Genomic DNA, 6,674 nt, shown 5'->3' with positions numbered 1-6,674 from the left:
CGAATACAAACAGAGAATAAATCATCATTCAAACCAATAGCTCAAAATACTAAGAACATAAACCAGAATCAAACAAAACCAAGATAAGGAAAACAAATCCAAAGTCAGAAAACATACAAACCCTAATAGAAATCAGCCATTTAAAAGACCGTGTGAGCAGAACAGCGACCACGCCCCACAGTCGCACACCCGCTCCGCTTGCATGCACTGACCTCAGTAGCAAACAAGTTCATCACGACCTCCGAGGCCTGGACAGGCGATAGATCAGAGCGGCTTGAGGTGAATCCATCAAAGCGACTTTAATAAAGACCACTGGATTTGGCCTGCTGGCTCCACAAAATGAAACGGTTGTGTTCAGGTCCAGTGAAGCAGACCAGAGTCTTGACTACTTGTCCCAGTCCCAGTTTATTAGATGGTAGGCAGAGCAGCAGAGACAGGGAGACAACTTACTCTCGAGATGTATTACAATGCTTTCAACATTTGTGACAGTGTGTTCATAAAATGATCTGTCACAGCGTACAATTTCCAGCCAAGATAAGTTTTCATTTGATAAATGTATTACTAAAAGATGTCCCAAAAACACAATGTGTTGAACAAACTTCAGATTAGACTTTAATCTCCATTATGTACTCGTGCATAATGAAAACAATTCTACAGTTTAGTGCCTAAGCTCTTTGTTGGCAAGTCTATCCTAATAAAAATTCCAAGTAGTTTCAATAAATATTACTTAAACCAACATATCTTCAGTTGCAATTCCAGTTTTCAAAAGCAATGATAAACAATAGAGTATTGGAGCCTAAAATGCTGCAATGCATTCTTTTAACTGGTATGTGAATGTAAATGTATCTAAAATGCTCCATTTTGCTGTTAAATGCATGACACACAAAGCTAATATTTTCCTTGATTTGCATGCAGGGGGTTTGCCTGCTATACTGTATGATGTCTGGGTTCACACATGCTAAATGGTGGAGAAATTGAGATATTCTAACAAACACAAATAACTGACAGTTTAGCAGATAGCTAATCTCGGAACTCACCAAGCTCAGTTTTCTTTCGTCCATGTTTGGCGATGAAGTCTAGGAAAGATTCAAAGGGCCTCAAGCAATTTCCCATCTAATGATATATCTCCTGACATTATGCGATTGCCTTGCACCTTTAATTTGCCTCACAAGTTGTGATTTTGTGCCTGTGGCCGACAAGTTCTCGACTCTTTCTTTCAGTCTCCTCGTGTTGCTTGCCTGCTCGCTTCACATCCAGTTTTAGGTTATATGTAACAATAAAAAGGATACTGTGGTTTTACGGATAGTCTGCCACCCCTTGTAAAATAGCAATATATGGGATATGGGGCACTAGTGAGTTTTAGGCCTATTTCGTTGCCTTCTGATGGAGCAAGGCTTGCCGTTTCCTGCTGCTTTCCTCCTTGCTAAGCTCACTAAGTCGGCTGTTGACTATAGCTTTGTAGAAATAGAGAGCTAAATATTAATAATACACACTTTAAATTCATTGCTTGTACTGGGGACGTGCAGATTTATTGGTCTAGCATCAGTACTGGCCAACATTCAGCTTGTTGACTGCTATGTATTAATTTCCATGAAAGGGTAAATAAATGACAAAAACAACCGGTATCAGCAATTAGCCAAATCATCAATGAACATCTTTATTGTCCCAAAATTTAAAAATGTGCATCCTTAACCTACAGATAAGGACTTGAAATGTCTGTATTGGATTCCATAATTAAAGAAAGATTTAAAACATACTCTAAACTGAATAATGTACATAAGACAATGTTTTGCTGGCATTTTGGCACACTGTAACCGCAGTCTAATGATTAATAGTTCTGCCAACAGAATATTGCAATTCAATCAAATTAAACAAGACGGAGATAAAAGAAAAATCTGCTTGCAGGTGGGTGAAAGGGCAGGGGAAAGGGGGTCACCCTCATATGCAGTGTGTTGACCTGCTGTGTATATTAACCTAAATGAGCAGAGCGTAACCTGGGTAGTTTGTTCCCCACCGGTGCTTAAAGACTCGCCTGAGGATTTATCATCCGACCCAGCCAGACAGCTGGGTGCAAAAGAAGAGGGAAGAAAACACACCGACTGCAAGAGGAGAGAGAGAGTGAAAGAGGAAGATGAGAGGCAGAGCCAAGTGCTCGTAAGTCCTTGTCTCAGTCTTGTTCTACAGTGTCTTTGATTCATAAGGGCTATGATGGCTGACCAGGGCGAGGGCCAGGTACGCCATTTTGGCAGGAGCTGGGAGAGAGGGAGGGCTGGGGACTAATTTGGAAAACTTGTCCTTGCAGTGTGGTTTACTGTGTCAGCATGCGGCGCATTTAACAGCCCTCATCGAAAAATGCAGTGCCATCCGTATATCAGTCTTTTTAGTGCGATACATCAGCTCCTATATCTCCAGGGTTTTTCTTTATAGAAAGAGAAAAGGCACAACATCAGCTGCCTCGTCATGTTTGAAAGGGTAAAGAAGAAACTTTTTTTTTTTTTTTTTTTTTAAATATCTCCTCGGGCCACTTGGGGGCACTGATGGCACAAAGAATCCCTCTTACCCGTCTTGCTGGAGTGTCGAGCAACGTGGGCCTGGCTGCCACTCGCTCCGTCTGTCTTTCCCTCCACCACAGGTCGTGATTATATAACTGCATTCATTAACACATCTTCTTCCACGTGCTGCCCTCCCAGCAGATGGTTAACCGAAGGCTAGAGAGGACATAAAGGAGTAGGTGAGGGGGGCTACCTCAGGAGAATTGTATTAGAAATCTTCATGAGGATGAGCACTTTAAATCAACTGGTGATATTTACATAACATACCAAGTGAAGATCCAGTGCAGATTTTGTTACCTCTTACACTGCTATAGACCTTGAACAATACTTGCTGTTGGGAGACTTGGGTGTGATTGCAATTTTTTTCCTTCAAAATAAGCACAGAAACAGTTTTTGAGGCTGGAATCCAATTATTCGTGGAAAAGCTAACTCTGGTGGAACTGTCTGAAATTTATTCTATCAGCTTGCAGGCTATTTCTCTGTTTTTCTTCCCCATAAATCTCTAGGTCTCTGAAAAAAAAAAAAAAAAAAAAAAAACATACTCTCACGACATACCTCGCCTTTATGCAAACAGCTTTTGTTCCCATACTGAGCGACGAATAAATATGACATAAGGCAGCCAGATACAGCTGAGAGGCTCAGATGATGTTCAGCTGAAGGTTGGAATGATTTGAATATGGAGTGATCATTACACACACACACACAATGTATTCAGTCAGCTATCACAGAGGAACAATTTTGCTGAAGGCAGCAGCACAAACGAAACAAAAATAAAAACTCTTAAGGGCAGAAGCAGTTTGTGGGACAAGAATGCTTCATAGATAAAAGAAGCCAGATGATTGTGGCAAGGTGTGCTCCTACTGGCTGAAAGGCCACAAATGGAGACTTTTCATGCAGCAGTGATGTGACAAAGGACGCCCACGAACAAACAAATCAACTATAATCTGAAGTGTATTTGCATATGATTGCTGTCCAAGTTCATCCGTTAATGAACACATACAATGATTTTATTTCCAGCAGCATTACAGGCCATCAAATAAATCATTGTGTTTCCTAAACATCTTTGGGATCTCAATTCAAATTCAAAAATACTTTATTTATCCCAGAGGGAAATTAAATGTTGATGTAACTCAATTAAATCAATGAGTTATTATAGATGCTGATGGCTGTGGGCAGGAAAGATTTCCTGTAGCGGTCCGTTTTGCATCCAAACTGAAGAAGCCTTTGACTGAAGAGACTCTGTTTTCAGTTAACAGTCTCATGGAGAGGATGTTCTGGGTTGTCCATAATTCTCTTGATTTTATGCAAAATCCTTCTTTGCATTATTGTCTCCAGAGGTTCCACAGTCGTCCCCAGAACAGAACCAGTTTATCTGTGTGATTCTATAAAGTCACAATGGGTAAGAACTTCGGATCCCTACTCTGGCCCTCTGGTCACTTCAGGATTACCACTGCTTTATTGTAGCGCTCCTATTTTTATTGCTGGTACAGCCTGGTTGTTGTCTAGTTGAAATTGAAAAACTTTACCCAGCTAGATATCCTAGAATTCTAGAAAAAAAAAAAGGTTTTCAGTCAGGATTGCTCTATAGATATTTTCATCTTTACTTTCATCTTTTACTCCTAATGAGTTTCGAAATAAACTTATCCACAACATGATACTGCCATCACCATGTTTGACTGTAGGGTTAGGGATAATTAAATGAGTTTCTGTTGCTTCTGTTGGTTTCTAAGGCACACATAGTGGCCTATAGTGCAAAACTTTGCTTCCTGATATCTGAGAGTTAATGAGGTGCCTTTTGCCCAACTCTCAGTGGGCTTTCTTATGCCTAATAGTGACCAAAGACTTCCGTCTGGCCACTATTTTTAAGACCTGATTGGAGGAGCGCTGCTCTGCATTTTATTTTTTACTGGGATCTCGGTTACTTGTTTGACCAATGACATTAGCTGACTGATAGTTTCAAATTTGAGTCATTTGAAAATGAGGCGGAATACTGTGCCGAATGAAAATTCGTGATGCTGCAAACTGTTCTTTCATTCTTCCACAGATCTGTGACATATTTGACACGTTTCGGTCCTGCAGTTCCACAGATAATTCTCTTGACTTCAGGGCTTAGTCCGACATACACCATCAACTGTTAGTCTTTAAATAGACAGACAGGTGCCCTCTTCGTCATGTCCAATGAATTAAATTAGGCACAGCTTTTTTCCAGTCAAGTTGCAGAGACATCTCAAAGACCACTTCTATAAATAGAATGCACCAGAGCTCAGATGTGAGCGTGATTAGAAATACTTCAGTAAATGGGCTATTTCATTGTTTTATCTTTGATCAATTGACAAAACATTCCAGGAAAATGAACAATTGCACCCTTGTGGAGAACTCTATGTGGCTTGATCAGAAAGAAAGTGAGTTCAAGTTATTTTAAAGTCCCCCTCTGCTAAAAATAAAGTTTTTAACCTTGGTACATCTCAGAAAGTTGTTTTTATGTGTTCGAAGACATGAGCAAAAAGAGCCGTGAAAATGAGATTTCTGCTCTGAAATTCAAAAGCATAGTGCATTTAATAATGCTGCAACATGGGGACATCTACAACAGAGGCTGTGATGCTAATGTTCCCAGATACAGAGTTCTCAGGAAGCTTTTTTAGGGTAGAAAGACAGATGCTTAAATTTTTGCTTATACGAGTCATGAGACATTTCCTTCTGCGATCAGACAGTGGTGCTGATATTTTAGAGGCTGTGGGACATTCTCTTCTCGGAGCAGACAGTGCAGCTATTATTTCCATGCATAGGTACAATACTTGCAACATAAGCAGTAACACAGAAGTAAAAATGCATCAAGGATAATGTGAGCATAAAGGATAAAAATTATACTATCCGAAGGCAACGTCAGAAAGCTGGAATGTTCTAAATAGAGGGTATAATTGATATCATCATACATGTGACAGACATGTAACTGTGACCGGCCATGCATTGTGAATAGGAAATCTGTTCTGAAAGTGACTTAATAAATATGCTCCACAAAAAAAAAAAAAAGAGACTGAACAACCACGGACACTCACACTCACTCTTATGGTCAATTTAGAATCCCTAATGAATCTAACATGCATGTTTTTGGATGGTAGGAAGGAGTCACTTATCAATCCGACTGCCATGGTGACTATTTTCTTTGTCACTCGGAGTGGCATGTCTATATCATCTAGATGGAACAGTGAGATAGATGCCAACCCTCTGTAGGTTTTAGGAAACAATCCTTACTATTTGAGGGGTGGTGACGCACAGTTATTTTACAAGAGCTGTAAGAAACCTACGACATGAGAGGCGTGCAACGAGGACAAGCGAGCCCAGAGTTGGTCAGCGAAACTTTGCTCTGCTTGCTAGCTGAGCCAGTAGCTTGCTGGCCACATCTCTTGGAGTAGCAAATTTTCTGGTGCAAACGTGTACAACTGAATTAGCCCATTATTAGAAGCATTTTAAGGACAAAATGTGAACAATTTGGTCTGTGCTTTGTCCGCAGTTGCAATCGAAGATGAGCACATCAGAGCAGGAGGCTGTCTGCTGAAGACGCATTGGGAAGAGTTGCAGAGGAACAGCTGTCTGGAGTACACAGCAGACAACATGGCACGCAGGCATTAAGCTGGGGAAATTGTCTTTCATACGAATAGCAGATGAGGCCCGTCATTGTGTTGATATGAGAACTCTGTGTATCTGTGCTTATCAACAATAACAAAGAGCGAGGAGAAAGCAGCGTACAGCTGAGCTAGAAGGACAAACGGCCACCGACAGTGAGTTTCCTTCTGGGCTCTTATCTTTTTTTTCTTTAAGTTTCTTAAGTTGTGTCAGCACTCTCTTGACCCTCGAGTCTGTGTGATCATCTTATCATCAGGTCTGTCACCATCTAAAACCAGGCATGCACTACTCCCAGAACTCCAGTGAAAGAAAATACAAGCTTCGTATCCAACCCAGAATACATATCTACAGATATATCAGAACCAATGCATATTTTCATATGACTGTGTTGCAGATTGTTCTGAGATTTTCAACTTTATGACAATGGCATCTTGTCTCTTGGGCACATTCTTTCGCATGTGGGCAGTAAAACAGAGAGCTTGCTCTCTGGAGCCATCA

The sequence above is a fragment of the Odontesthes bonariensis genome, chromosome 18, assembly GCF_027942865.1.
Source record: "Odontesthes bonariensis isolate fOdoBon6 chromosome 18, fOdoBon6.hap1, whole genome shotgun sequence".
In the NCBI taxonomy this organism is placed as follows: domain Eukaryota; kingdom Metazoa; phylum Chordata; class Actinopteri; order Atheriniformes; family Atherinopsidae; genus Odontesthes; species Odontesthes bonariensis.
The sequence above is the reverse complement of the archived record's forward strand: the minus strand, read 5'-3'. Positions refer to the sequence as shown.